At 34.0% G+C, this 16,135-nt stretch overlaps 2 long non-coding RNA genes across 2 annotated transcripts; both read right to left on the reverse strand.

Moving 5' to 3' along the window:
* Positions 1 to 752: 752 nt before the first annotated feature.
* On the reverse strand, positions 753 to 9,334 carry LOC127011017 (uncharacterized). The gene is made up of 3 exons (XR_007764012.1): positions 9,228 to 9,334; positions 8,877 to 8,970; positions 753 to 848 (listed from the first exon to the last, which is right to left on the reverse strand). It is a non-coding gene; the product is annotated as an uncharacterized LOC127011017 (long non-coding RNA).
* Positions 9,335 to 11,528: 2,194 nt separating this feature from the next.
* LOC127011016 (uncharacterized) lies at positions 11,529 to 14,381 on the reverse strand. The gene is made up of 2 exons (XR_007764011.1): positions 12,133 to 14,381; positions 11,529 to 12,072 (listed from the first exon to the last, which is right to left on the reverse strand). It is a non-coding gene; the product is annotated as an uncharacterized LOC127011016 (long non-coding RNA).
* Between the last annotated feature and the right edge of the window lie 1,754 nt (positions 14,382 to 16,135).

A 16,135-nucleotide genomic window follows, 5' to 3' on the forward strand; every position in this document is an offset into this window, starting at 1 on the left:
ATTGATCTGCTGCGGATTGAGGCTTTAGAAAAATATTTTTTTTTAATTCCCGTACAAGAACTCGGTCTTCACTAAGAGCTGTTTTGCGCTTTGGACCTGATCTTAAATTACGCAGGTCATTATGCTTTTTAAATTTTTTAATTTGGTAGTGCACAGTTTGGCGCGACACCTTAAACTCATCGGCAATGTCTTTGACTGCTATTCCAGCGTTAAACTTTGCTACCATTAAGGATCTGGTAACCAAACTTAGTTCAGCAGTTTTACCCATGTTATTTAATAATTCTTAATAACTTTTTATTTAAATAACAACGTTTAATATTGCTCAAAGTTAAACACAGAAGTTCTTTAATTGTCGCGTGCTTAAATGTGAGAAAATATTTCCATAACGATGCTGTCAAAATACTTATGCCACGCAAAAAGCCATTGTCTGCATGCATTCTTATCAGTAGAAAGAAAATGCAAAAGGTAAACGAAATAAAATTTGGCATGCACATAGCTAAAAATAGATTCTTTGCTTAGCGCCTCATTTTGGCACCTCTATTTAACGGTATTAAGGATAACAAAGTCTGATAGTCAAAAGTAGGGTTCGTCAAAATATTTATGCCGACTAGTGTATATCATATAGCTGTCATAGGAACAATCGGGAAATTCGTGGGAAAATAACTATTAAAAAAAATTTTACTACAGTTGATTATTTCCTAAACTGCAAGGGTATTGCTCATATTGAAGTACATTACCTTCTCTTAACTTACCTTTTGAAAAGACAGACCTAAAATTGGTGGCAGAAAGCAATCAAATCACTGTGGACGGCAATCCCCGTAGTGACAAAGCGCACAAAAAGGTGACCACTATATGTACATGAAGAAATGAAAATCTACATTAATTGTCCGATGGTTTCGAGTGATACATTAATCTAAAGGCATCGCATAAACTAAAAGAATCGCACGTCAATATAATTTTACCTCGTTAAGAGATGTTTTTGTATGATATCAAAAGTTTTTGTTTTTATTTAAACAAATCATGTTAGAAAGGTGTACACTGTACACATTTTAAAATGCCTTTCTAATAACATGTAGCTTTACTAGTTCATAAGATACCGGTGTGCAAAATTAAGGTATTTATAGATGTTTTCTCCCAAATCAGCTAGTTTTCCAAAAGTGCTTCCCATGCTCAGGCAGTGTAGGATGCTATGAAGTGATAAATGTTTGTTGATTAATAACTTTGAAACGGGCTTTGAAACCCTAACAATTTTTTGAAATCGTTAGAGCAGTTTTTGAAAAATAAAAAAAAAAGTAAAAAATTAACAAAAAAAACTTTGGACCATCATTTTTAAACGGTGGTATTTAGGCAGAAGCACAAGCCTTTAGCTTCAGTTTTTCACAAGTTACGAGTATACAAAATTTAGAAATTTATAGTTGTTTGCTCGCCGAAACTTGCACCTTCAACAATAAAAAATTTTGATATCAACTTCTATGAAGAAAATGTAAATGTATGATCTACTAAATGTGCTAAGTGCTAAGGTTTCTTGAAAAAGACGATAGTAAAAACATGGGCATCGGCAACCTTTGCATGTGTTTTTTCTTATTCCCAGTAAAATTCACCTGGATGCACTATATTGAAATCAAACAAAAACAACTCTTAACGAGGTAAGGGGTCGTGGCGATCGCGCCCCATCAATGTATATAATTTCTAATATCAACTTTTGTGACGAATAATGCTTGTTTATTCGACTAAATTAATACGACTGTGTTTATACGGAAATTTAGCAGTTAAGTGCAAGTGTTTTTACAAGAATTCGGAAAAGACAAATTCGTTCGTCTTCATGTGTGTTTATACTTACATACAAACATAACCAGGTATTTATACCTGTATGCCATGTATGTATACCATGTATGTAAATATATACAGAAACATAAAAATATAATTTTTTGTACCTGTAAATAATCCCATATTAATTAAAATTTATATATATTTTATATATTATTTATAAAAAACCATTACGGTTTTTAAGAACGAATGTTTTTATTTCAAGCACAATTGTTTTGTGTTTTGCAGAGGGTATAATGATTTTAGTCAGAAGTTTACAGTGAAGAAGAAGTTTCCGACCCTATATAGTATATATACATATATTGAGCCATGTTCGTCTGTCCGTCCGTCTGTCCGTCCGTTTCTACGCAAACTAGTCTCTCAGTTTGAAAGCAATCGGGCTGAAACTTTCATTAAAGTCTTTTTTATATTGCAGGTAGTATATAAGTCGGAACCACCGGATCGGACAACTATATCTTAAAGCCCCTATAGGAACTATCGGGGAAAAAATTAAAAAAAATTATATCTTTGGTGTTTTTTAACATGTAACCCCTCCTACGCTTTGAAATAACATTTTTTAATTGATTTTGAATTTTGAATTAAATTTTATCAAAATCGGACGACTGTATCATATAGCTGTCATAGGAACAATCTGAAAATTATTGGTAAAATAATATGAAAAAATTATATCTTTGGTGTTTTTTTAACATATAACCTACTAAGCTTGGAAATAACAATTTTTTATTATTTTATTTTTTTATTATCATAATGAGACGACTATATCATATAGCTGTCATAAGAACGATCGGATAATTGGTCGGAAATTATTTGAAACAAATTATAGCTTTGGGGCTTTTTGACATATTATCTTATAAAATTGGGAATATAGATTTTTATATTCTTAAGAATTTCGAATTCAATTTTATAAAATTATGGATTTTTTTTTATAACTGCAAGGGTATACAAACTTCGGCCGAAGTTAACTTCATTTCTTGTTTTTTAATACCACGGAAGTCAGCAACAAACCTGAAAAATTTCACATGATGTTACTAAAGTTGATAATTTTTATAATTTTAAGGGTATACAAACTTTGGTTTGCCGAAGTTAACTTCCTTTCTTGTTTTAATTTATATTAACTTGTTTTTACATTCATTGTTTAAAAAGTATTGGTATGCGGAAGACTTACCCAGTAGTCGTTTAAATATATTTTGTGACTGACACTGATTGAATGATTTAAACTTTATTTTTTATTTAACAATGTTAGCATGAGTAACTCCAACTACTCCACATAAATAAAAGTAAAATAGACGAAAAGATACGCGTGCCTTTCAGAAAAGCTCATTAATTCGACATATTCGACTATGCAAATAGAATATATTTATATATATATATATTTTTTAAATTAATTTATTAATAAATAATAGTGATAAACTTATTAACTAAAAAACAAATCTTTTAGAACCCACACAAATTATTTATATTTTTTGTATTTTTATTTAAGAAAAAAAGGTCGCAATATTTAAAATGCTTGAGTGCACAAATGTTAAGCTATTTTAATTTCTGGGTCTCTTTGCCTTCTCACGCATTTTTTAACAGACACATGGAAGGAGAAGAGGTAGGAAAAATATTTTTTTGTGTTCTCTATTGGCTCCGCCCAAGTCGCTGGCTGCTATGCCGACGTCGCAGTCCACGTCGTGATGATTGAGCGCTTAAGCTGTATTTTGGAACTGCAGGGTACACATTTTATAGTCTGAGTTAGTATAGTCTAAGCATTCTGCAATAGAAAGATCCGCAGCTCAGCAACCCAATTTTTCTTGTCTTCTTCAAAAAAGTATCCTAATTGGATCGAAATTCCAATCTAACAACCAATTAAATTCGGTTGAGGCCGACAATACACAATACGATATTTGTGTCGTGGGAGATTGAGATTTAATATTCTCAAAACGTTTAGATCTAGAGCCCGCCAAGGTTTCTGAATGATCCTTATACTGCAGTGTCCTGTCTACACTAGATATACATATGTCTCATTGTTGTTTATTTGTTTGACTGCATAAACCAGTTCCAAATTTGGGGTTACCCTAAAGCTCTATGGAGACTACTGGAGTTTCTACTTAAACTAAACTTAAACTTAACAATATATTAAGCGACAGTTTAATTTTCATTTGCATAAGCCATCCAAAACCAGCTAATAATTGCTGGAGTCCAGGCACATCTGCCATTTTGGATTTTCTTTCCCTCACAGAGGGCGAAACACAAAGAATTCTGGTGCTGTGCTTCGGCTTTTGCTCGTTACGGACGCATCGAACTGACTGCCTGCATTAATCGCAGGGCGTTGCACGTGCTGCGGGATCACAAACAATACAAAATACCCTGAAAAAACAGGCCTCAGAAAATTTAAATAGAATAAAAAGCTCTAAAACATATCGACATATCATTGACAGAAAGTTTCGACAGACAGACCCCCGAGTCCCGTCCAGCTTCAACTCAAGATCTAAAGTATCTCAGACGGTTTGGTTGTATTACGAATTTATCTACCTGAGCAGCAACCACCGTCATTCGTCCATCGACGTAGCTGCTGCTGAGGTTGCCTGTATTACTGCTTTTGGATTCCCAAGGAACAGCAACATAATGGCCACCGAATGGAAGAACGGCGACCACTATAAATTCCTTCTTTTCCACATGCGCCGATGTTTTGCCATTTTCAGCGGAATTGGAGCCCGACCTGAACTCAAATGCCAGTGCCATTGCTTGTGTCTCTGCCTGCGCCCTTCTATCTTATCAATACATTTGATTTCTTTTTTTAAGAATTGCAAACGAACCAACTTTTGCGGCATCCAATTGGTAAGTCCATGAAGCCTCTTTTCCGCGCCCCAACCACCCATCAGGTATTTCGGTTGGTGTCTTTTGCGTAGGATTCATGTTCCTGCTTCGATGTGGATGATACAAGTCAACGCCATTGTAGCTGGAGTTGTTTTTACTGCTGGAGAAGCTGCCAGGATGTTAACATTTCAACGCCCATAAAAGAAAAAAACTTACACTGGCACTGAAGAGCATTTTTAAGGTGGTATTATGTTTTTATGTTATTGTTTGTACCTTTTAATTCAATTTTTGCTTCGGCAATTCAATTTATGCAAAAGGTTAAACAACAATAAAGAACGCTGTAGCTGATGCCATCGACTATCAATACGCGCTACTCAGCTAACTAGTACGAGAAAGATTTACAAGTAGCAAACCGTCTTTTTAAAATATTTAAACATGTGTGTGTAGGTTCTATGCGGGTTTTAGCTTTGTGGGCTTATGTGAGCGTTAGAATAAGCGTGGCACCCTGCTGAAACAAACTTGCGCTGCCCTAGAAGCCAAGACTCTACATTCTAAATTACTAGCTTTTATAGTTTCCGTGATTGATTCTCCTTCATGAGAACGGCCAAATGAATGGGCATCGGACTTGGCTGCTGGTGACGGTGATCTAGAATATATATAGGGTCGAAAACGCTTTGTTTTACCTGTTACATACTTTCCGACGAAACCTTTTGAACTTTTCCTCTACGAGCAACGGAGGCTAAAATAAAATGTTGCACTAGTATGCCACCATCTAAAAATATCCATACCGGTGCAGACGAACACGCTCATTTTAGGTTTTAAAAAATTTGGAAACACTTTAATACAGATTAAATGCATACAATTTCCCCATTTGGATAATGTTATCAATATATATTTAAAATATTCATATCCGCCTTTTCATTAAATCCGATGGATCTTCGATTGAAAATTCGGGTTCAATTACACATTACAAAGCCAGTGGCCCATAATCAAGAACTTTTTGTTGCGTGTAAAAATGTATACTCTTCCTGTACGAAAATAAATCTTCTATTCTAAGCTTTGAGCTAAGGCATTTTCCAGCTTTAATTTGAAATACATTTACACATACACATCTCAGCTCGCATCATAGCGATTGGCCGGTAGCCGCAGGCCGTCTTTTACCAAAGCTGGCCACATGTCCGTACATTTTGGTGCTCAGCGGAATGTAACAAAGCTGTTGATAAAAGACATTGTCAAGAACCCTGCATATTATCCGAGCACCAAACGACGAGGTGTGTGGACGAGGATTGCGTTACTCAGTGGTGCCATTTTATCCTTTTTCCCCGGGAAAAAGTGAAACATCCTTTCCGGAAATCTGTCCTTTTTTCTCATTTCAAGCTAAATTATTCTTTTTAGTCAAAACCAAATTAAACATAACTTTTAACTATCGTTCGATAGTTTTAGACATTTTCGTTTTATTGTTTTGTGCTTGTACTTACGACTTTTGTATCAATCAAAATATCTTTTCACTTTTTATATCCCTAAGAAAATTATACTTTAAAAAGTAGATGTGTAGCAATAGAAAAAATTCACAAGATCACTAAAAAACAATCAAATTTAATTTTCAACCAAAACCGACGAATGTAGTTTGTGTGCATGAGTGACACTTTCTATGTATGTATATACTTTTGTTTGAAAAGAGTTACAACTAAAATTTAAGCTTTGTAGGACTTACATTTCTATATAGTTATTTTTATTGAGCTGGCGGACAATTATTGACAACTTAAGAAAATTGTATGTCAATGTCATAAAAAGTATCGTCTTTATGTTTGTGTTTACCAAACAATAAAGGGTGCATTATTTTATTTTCTTTATTTTTTGCAAAAAACGGTTGTAAAACAACCACAACATTTAGGGGAATAAAGAAGCAGCTTCTGTTGTATTATACACAACTTGGTTCTGATTCAGCCATTTCTTTTCCAATGCGCCTGTGCGCAAAATGCGAAAGGATTCCCGAGGAAGAAGTCAAAGTAAAGGGATTATTAAGGATTTTGACATCGCTATGGCTGTATATGAATTACCAATAATCTTTTTGACCAGTTAGATAAACTCCTTCTACAACACAGCTAAATGTTTTTTATATTTAATCGTATCTAACATTTACAGTCAAAAGATGAACTATATATCTTTTAGTAGAGTACTTTAAGCCTTTAAATTTCTCCGCAACGACTTCACAAAAATGTCAAATGACTCAGAATTTCGGAAGTTCAGAAACATCGATGCTTACATTTTTCACTGTAATGTTAGTAACTCCATATTACATTTTTAGGGATTGTCGCTAACTTCAGGTTTAAACTTTAGGTTTAAAATTCTTAAAAATACAAAAAATGATGTTCCCAATAGTATAAGATAATATGTCAAAAAACACCAAAACTGTAATTTACTTTGTTTAATATTATTTTTCCACAAATTTTCTGATCGTTCCTTTGGCAACTATATGATATAGTCGTCCGATCAAATTAAATTCAAAATTCAGCACTAATTACAAAATGTAATTTCCATGCGTGAAGGTTATATGTTAAACAAGGAAGAACGCTAAAGTCGAGTGCTTCGATCATCAGATACCCGTTATCAGCTTCAGGTAGAAAAATAAAAATGGAGATATATAAGTACCAAGAAAAATCTATAGGTAGGAAAAACAAATTTTCTAATCTGACAATTAAGGCCACCACAGTTTTGGGCGGTTAGTGGGCGTTAGAATGGGCGAGGCACATTTTTTTCAATCAATCGATAGGTATTCTTGAGACAAATACATTTCAGTTAAAATTTTTGTTCTATCATAACACTTGTAGCAGCTACAGATTTTCGCGGATTGTGGGCGTTAGAGTGGGTGTTGCTCCTCGCTGAAACAAACTTGCGCTGCGCAGGAACCCCAGGAATCTGCATGCCAGTCTGACGGTTCTAGCTTTTATACTTGTAGTTTCCGAGATCTCAGCGTTCATACGGACAAACGGACGTGGCTAGATCGACTCGGTTAGTGATCCTGATCAAGAATATATATACTGTATGAGTCCGAAACGCTTCCTTCTGCCTGTTACATACTTTCCGACATATGAAGCATACACTTTTACTCAACGGGTATAAAAAGAGGGGCCCGGACAAAGTTGTTTCGTAATATCAATTTTACGAAGCGCATACAGCGATTTTCTATACAAAAACTGAAACGGCCGCGCACAATGTGTTGCATGTAAAACGTGAGAAAATGTCAATGCGTATTCAAGGGGATTTTATAGTCTTGTTTCTTGCTTCAAGTCGGTGACTCCAAAAGTGTTTTGTTAGTGTGTTAGGAAATTGAATTTAGGTTTAAGATTACTTTTAAATAATGACATCTTTGTTTTGTAATTCTATTAAGTCCATTCAACTTTTTAAAATAAGTTCGTCAAATTCACTTTGCCTTAAAATGTCGTTAATTTGCATTAGTGTTAGGGGCAACTTCCAAATTTGATTGTTTGGTGAAAAAAAGTCTCCAATTATTAATGTAAGAAAATTAGTAATTTTCATCATTTCTCGAGCCGAAGCACAATTGGTTTTAGATTTAAAATGGCTAACTTGGAAAGGCTGTGCTTTATTTCCGATCTCGGTACGCCATAGTACAAATTTTTCTTTTCTAAAATTAAAAATTTTAATTGTGAAGAACTTGGGATAGATTTATTTCTTGAAAAAAAATTGGTAATAAAATTAAATAAAATCTCAGATATTTCGTATTTTCAAATGCCCTCGTAAAAGTCTTGCATTATGTCAACAATGTAGTTTTTAGTTGCACGGAATAACGTTGACTGCACCAAAAAAAAAGTTTGATATAAAATGAAGGTCAATATGATGAAATCCAATATCAATTCGGCCCTGATACGGCACATATCAATTTGATATGATCGAAAATGTTATAAACGATATTTTGGTAATATCATTTTAACATTATAGCGGTATAGCTTTTTTGAAATGTTGTTCCTGTAAATTTGTTCTTACAAGGTTAATTGAAATTATCGTGCAGTTGATATTATAATATTAAATTTACGTCAAAACTGAAACTATTAGAATTTTGATATTCAAATATAAAATATAAATTGAATAATACAAAACAATATAGAAAATTTATATTTTTTATTATTAGCTATTTTTTTTAGCTATTTTTAGTTTTTATTATTTATTTACTCCTTTTTTCATATTTAAAGCTATGTTACACATTAGCAATCGGTTATATATTTACTTACTTTTTAAATATATGTACTGAAATTGGGCTCGGATCCCGCACTGCTTTGTGATACAATAGATATTGCTGTCGTCTTGCGAATGTGAAACCTCAATCTGAAACCAAAATTATTATATAATTATTAATTATGTATATACATATAACAATATGTACATATATAAGTGACTTTTTTGGTTTTTCGTCAGTCCACTCACATACATATGTACGTTCACAGTTGCATGTGCTTTCGTTACTTTATGACAGGCGCCTAAAGGCAGCCCCACACAAAACCGCACACGAATTCCGTTTTTTACGCACTTATTATATTATTTTTATATATAAGCAATACATTCTATGTTTTAATTTTAATCACCTTTTCTTTGCTGTCCAGACTTGTGAAACAAACAGAACGTCCGAAGGGCTTCACGCTAAGAACAGACTAAACCGTAGGCTAGTACAAGCGAGACAACATGTTCTAAGTGGGGTAACTCGAATTTCGAATGGGCCTGTCTTGGTTCCACTCACGTAATTAATGTTGCCATATTACTATATCCTCTTTTTACCGATGTCAAGAAATATTCAATTTGACATTATATCATGGTAAAAATGATATGTGTCGAAAAACCCAAATTACCTTAAGTCGTTTAAAAGTAGGTCGGAACGAATATAAATCTAACTTAGAAAGCAAATGCTGCGGTATTGTATAGTAAACACCGCATATGATTCTACATAACATGGCTGCCTAAGATGTTATTGATTTCAAAACCACCCAGGTACAAAGAAACTGGAATAACGGTTTTTCCTTGAAAGTCGGAAAATAAATTAATTTTATAAAACATTTAACTCTTGCATCGTCTAGTGTGGAATGACTGGTGAAATTTCATTGCTCACATTAAAGAAAGCTGGATTGGCAAAAGTATATAGTTGCTCAGTTTTTAAGAAGTCTGTGCTCCGATACAATATAAATAAATGGGTTTGAATTGGGAATTATTACAATTTTTACTGCATCCATAATAACTAAAGTTATTTTAGAAATTTTTTCATGAATAAAAAATATGTCTTTAAAATCTCTGGAATTCTAAAAATATATTTTGACATAGTGATGTTATCCTTCCCTCAAGATCTGAAAAGCTAACTTTTTGTTCCCTTGACGGTTGTTGTAAGTTATGTGACGAATTTGAAGCTTTCTCGAAAATATTGTCCTTTTAATAGAATAACTGATTTGCATTTTCTTTGTGTGCTGAAACATTTATTTTTTGTATCGATTTTGTTTCAAGGAATTGTATGGGTTTATGTCGCGAAACATGTCTCTTAAAATTAGGAAAGTTTGTAAACTCTTGGATACATTCAGAACATGTTTACATTTGAAAATGTAAAAAAATCCAAGGTAATATTTAAAAAAATAATATTTAAAATAATTCAGCAGCTTTAGAGCACTAAAAACATTCCATTATTGAAATACAACGAACTTATAAACAAAAAAAAATACAAATTATGGGAAAAAAAATATTTTTTTAACTAAAATTTTTTAAAGTTTGTATAAAATGATAGTTTTTAAAAAGTCTCCTTTGTTTGAAAGTCTGTATCTCCATCTGTTGTTATCCGATTAATTAAACAGTTTAATTAAAGTTCTTTTTTATTTCAAAATATGCTTTTATTTGTCACCTATAATCGGTTTTTTTATAGGTTGGGCCAATTTTTTCATTTGTATTTCTTAGTTGATACAAGAACTGTTGATAATTTACAAAAAAAGAAAGAAAAGGGTATAATTTTACCTATTCTACATTTTTAATTTAAATTAAATTTATTTTTTTTATAAGTTTTTTCTTAATGTTTTTAATACGATTTTTATGCAATTATTTTAACACAAGTTGATATATCTTGTAATGAATGGTGGTTAGCTTTATCTAATTATTGGGTTTTTAGTATAAAGCAGTGAATGGATTAAGTGTTATCGTTTTTGTAAACTTTTTCTCTTCAACAGAATATTCCGCGTTGGTTAAAAATTTGACTGTTATATTTGGTAGGGACTTGAATGTCCATTCGAATAACATTCAAATCGAATATTTAAAAAGTAGAGGCTTCAGAGGATTTTATGCAAAAGACATGAAATCAATCGGATAACTACAGATGGAGATATAGACTTGCAAACAGAAGGTATTTCTGACTGAAACCATTATACCCTCTGAAAGGGTATAAAAATAATTTTATTTTGGCCAAATCGTTATGCATGGGCTTACTCATTTTCAGAAAAACATACCTAAAAATTTTACAGGCAAATCAAAAATGTGAATGTTTTGTTTTGGCAAATTCGTTCGGTTTGTAAAAGAACGACCCATATCAATATAAAAAACTTTAACTTTTAAACTTATATGTGTGTATTTAAAGGGCAATGGTAACAAATATGTAATTTACAAAGCGTTTATTCTACTGATTTAAATAATCAACCAACTTGATAACACTGGCATTTTTTACATCGAAGCTCGCAGTAATAATAAAAATAAATTTGCAAAAAATGACCAAACAAGAATAGATTCATAAGAGTATTTAATATTAAAGACTTAAAAAGTCTTAAATTTCAATGTTTGCTTTCCAATGATAATGTAGAAATCGGCAATATTTTTACCATTAGTATTTGACTTTTACTACTATCTTGTCAAAAATACATCTGCGCTTGTTCAGGATGCTAATTAAGGAGGAATTTATTTATAAAGGAATTTTATGAAATATATAAGTAACACAATGTATATAGAGATTTGGTTGCCTTGTGAGCGTGCGGCATACGTCTTACTCCTTTGGCATTGCCGACCGTACTGCTCTATTATTGACATCTCGGCCTTTCCTGACGATAGTTAGCCTTCTGTTGAGTAAATATAGTTTACATCATTGGTATCCAGATCTCGGATTAAAGCACACCAAGGCTTCACGTGATCGATGGATACTAAGTTCTTGTTTCGTCGTTGAGAAACTGAACGATTAATTACGTACCGGTCGTTCAACAGAACCTTTATTACCACATAAGGTCCTTTAGAGGCTGGATCCAATTTATGTGTATCTCCTGTCGCAGCCTGAACAAAATCGATCTTAACCAAATCTTCTACACCGAATTTCCCTGTGTAAGTATGCATGGCTTCATATCGTATCTTCCATTTTAGCTGCCCTGCTTTAATGTTTTGTCCTGCTTGCTTTAATTCAACATTGACTTCTGGTTCAGATTCCTAAGTTAAAGCTTGAATTAATCGATTTTTGGATACATCTCTAACATTGAAGTTAAATACCAGATCATTTGGGATACACTTTGTGGTAGAATTGATGTTCGTATTCATGCTCCACTGAATTTTACCAAGATTTTCATCCAATTTTTATTGATGACTGTGGTAGTTTATGTCTATTAGCGCGAGACATGCGAACCTCCTTTTTTAATGTGCTGAATTCCATTTTCATTAATAAAATAGTCGAATTGCTTTGATGTAAACGATGTGTTTTATCTGAAATTATGCGTACAGGTTACCCAAAAACGCACAAAAATTGTTTCAGGGCTTTGATAACTGGTGTCGTTTTTGTGTTACGTGTTGGTATAAGACAGGTGTATGTACCAGTATGTGACAGTGTCCGGTTTTACTTTTTATGAACGGCTCAATGTGATCAATGTTAATTTTTCGGAACGTACGGAACGGGTACTACTTCCCGGATGTATAGTTCACCATCAGACTTTCCGCTTTTTAACTTATTGACTCAGCGTTCAGGGCAAGACGCAATAAAAGACTTGATAGATCCGCGCATCCTGGGAAACTAAAAATATTTCATTAGTCTTTCCAAAGTCTTTTTGGCTTAAAAATGTCCTGCTTCATCATGGTTTCACTTGCTTATGCGCCATCTGATTGCTTGAGGTACCACCAACTAATTACTATTATCAGTTTTTCGATACATTCGGCTTTAACAATGAGATAAAAGCGGATTCTTTCCAAGGACTCGGTAATTGCTAACATCGCATAGCTTGAGTAGCGTAGAGTAGATACAGGCCTGAGTCCTTTGTCTTCTTCTTGCAGTAGAACGCCTGCAATACCTTTGTTGCTTGCATCCGTGTGTACTTCGTTGCGCCGAGCTGGATCATAAAAAGTCAATACGGGCTGCGATGTGATAGCTTTCTTTGAGTTTTGGATTGCTTTTTTTTGTTCTGCTTCTCACAGGAACTCTTAATTTTTCAGAAGCTCACTCAAAGAAGCTGCCTTCATGCTATATTCCTTGACAAACTTACGGAAGAATCTAATAATGCTGAGATATCTGCGTACATCACCATCGTGTTGCGGCGTTCCATAATCGCTGATGCATATGGTTTTCTCGATTCCTGAGCACTATGGAAAATTTGACTACTTTGTCTGGCCAAGGTTAATAACTCCCTCATTTTCAAAGTCTGTGGCTGAATTCCGTTTGCCATTACCAAGAGTCCTTTAAACATGTCCTTACTCTGCAAGCTGAAACTTTTGGATTGCCTGTAGAAACTCGATTAGCCTGTTTATTGGTAACCACTGGTAACTTTGCAATGGTAGTCTGTAAATAAGACCACGGCCAATAAGACTCTGATAGTAATACTTGCAGATTTATATCGAAATTTGAAAAATTTAAAACTGTGTCCAGTTTTTTAGAAATTGTTGGCCCTATGAAAAGGTGATAAGGGATCTGGTCTTGTTTTAAACGTAAAAAGACTAAAAATCGGTCAACGGTCTGCGTGAAATACAAGCGTACATAATTGCAAATAAAAAATATGGTCTGTTTCCTGGTAACTACTGGTAATTTTGCAATCAGCTTTGAAAATCTTGTAAAGGAACGGTCTTGAACTATTTCCAAGATTGGAAAACCATCTTTGCACCTTACCATTTCTTAGCGACACCTCTCATTTTATGCTGTACGGCAAGCAATACTGTCCCATCATTCCATTCATAAAGGCTTTGCAACTGCTCGGTTTTGCTCATAAACTGTTGTGACAACAAACCGATCACATCCTTGATGATGGTGTTGGTACAAACTGTGCGTTCGGGGCCTTCTCTGATCCTTTGATGCGGTCGTTCTTGGCCTGCTGGTGGTATGCCTAACGCGTTTGCCTGTCTTTGTTGCTTCATGGCAGCCGATGGACCTGCGGTCCTCCCTACGTTAGCTTGCCCCGAAGTCGCCTTTTTCTGTTGAACACTTAAACATGAACCATTCGGGATCATCAACTGCTGCAGCTTGTCAATTAGATATTGTACGGTATTTGCATCATTTTATGCTGTACGACAAGCGATACTGTCCCATCATTCCATTCATAAAGGCTTTGCAACTGCTCGGTTTTGCTCATAAACTGTTGTGACAACAAACCGATCACATCCTTGATGATGGTGTTGGTACAAACTGTGCGTTCGGGGCCTTCTCTGATCCTTTGATGCGGTCGTTCTTGGCCTGGTGGTGGTATGCCTAACGCGTTTGCCTGTCTTTGTTGCTTCATGGCAGCCGATGGACCTGCGGTCCTCCCTACGTTAGCTTGCCCCGAAGTCGCATTTTCCTGTTGTACACTTAAGCATGAACCATTCGGGATCATCAACTGCTGCAGCTTGTCAATTAGATATTGTACGGTTTTTGCATCGCAATCCTAGTCACTGCGTTCAATTTCATCACATCCCAAGATTCGTCGATTTCATCTGTTTGTTTCCGACGACTGGAATATTGTTCATGCGTAGAATAAGTTTCAGATCTGCATCTCTTAGTTAACTTTTTCTTCTCCCTCTTGGTGCTTTTTCCCCGCTTTTTTTCGCGTCTTCGTTTTTTTCCCTCCTTATTAAAAAGTGGCCTTCTGCGGATTTACCGCCTTACTTTTGAACGTGTTGCTAAGCCCGTTGGCGTTAAAGCTATAATTTGTTTCATATTATTTCCCAACAATTATCCGATCGTTCGCATGACAGCTATATGATATAGTCGTCCGATTTTAATAAAATTTAATTCAAAATTCAGAACTAATTAAAAAATGTGATTTCAAGCTTATAAAATTATACGTTAAAAACACCATAGATAAAATTTTTTTTCATTTTTTCGGACTAATTTTCCAAGGAGGATATATGTTAAAAAACACGGAAGATATAATTTTTCAATATTATTGTACCACTAATTTTTGGATTGTTATTATGGGAGCTATGTGATATAGTCGTCCAATTTTGATAAAATTTAATTCGAAATTCAGAACTAATTTAAAAATGTTATATCCATGCTTCGAAATTTATATTATTATCAACTTTAGTAACATCATGTGAAATTTTTCAGGTTTGTTGCTGACTTCCGTGGTATTAAAAAACAAGAAATGAAGTTAACTTCGGCAAGCTGAAGTTTGTATACCTTTGCAGTTATAAAAAAAATCCATAATTTTATAAAATTGAATTCGAAATTCTTAAGAATATAAAAATCTATATTCCCAATTTTATAAGATAATATGTCATAAAGCCCCAAAGCTATAATTTGTTTCAAATAATTTCCGACCAATTATCCGATCGTTCCTATGACAGCTATATGATATAGTCGTCCCATTATGATAATAAAAAAATAAAATAATAAAAAATTCTTATTTCCAAGCTTAGTAGAATATATGTTAAAAAAAACACCAAAGATATAATTTTTTCATATTATTTTACCAATAATTTTCACATTGTTCCTATGACAGCTATATGATACAGTCGTCCGATTTTGATAAAATTTAATTCAAAATTCAAAATCAATTAAAAAATGTTACTTCAAAGCGTAGGAGGGGTTACATGTTAAAAAACACCAAAATATAATTTTTTTTAATTTTTTCCCCGATAGTTCCTATAGGGGCTTTAAGATATAGTTGTGCGATCCGGCTGGTTCCGACTTATATACTACCTGCATTATAAAAAAGACTAATGAAAGTTTCAGCCCGATAGCTTTCAAACTGAGAGACTAGTTTGCGTAGAAACGGACGGACAGACGGACGGACAGACGGACATGGCTAGATCGACTCGTCTTGTGACGCTGATCAAGAATATATATACTTTATGGGGTCGGAAACGTCTCCTTCACTGCGTTGCAAAATTCTGACTGAAATTATTATTCCCTCTGCAAAGGTAAAAAACATCAAAGATATAATTTATATAATATATAATGATTGACTTAAAAATAGTTTATCACTCCCACTCTAACGCCCTCAAATGGCCTAAGCGGCATCTTTTGCCTCCTTAAGCTGAGTATCGGGTATCTGTCGAGGCACTCGACTAAAGCGTTCTTCCTTGTTTTTTTAAC

Source organism: Drosophila biarmipes, chromosome 2R (genome assembly GCF_025231255.1).
Source record: "Drosophila biarmipes strain raj3 chromosome 2R, RU_DBia_V1.1, whole genome shotgun sequence".
Taxonomy (NCBI): Eukaryota; Metazoa; Arthropoda; class Insecta; order Diptera; family Drosophilidae; genus Drosophila; species Drosophila biarmipes.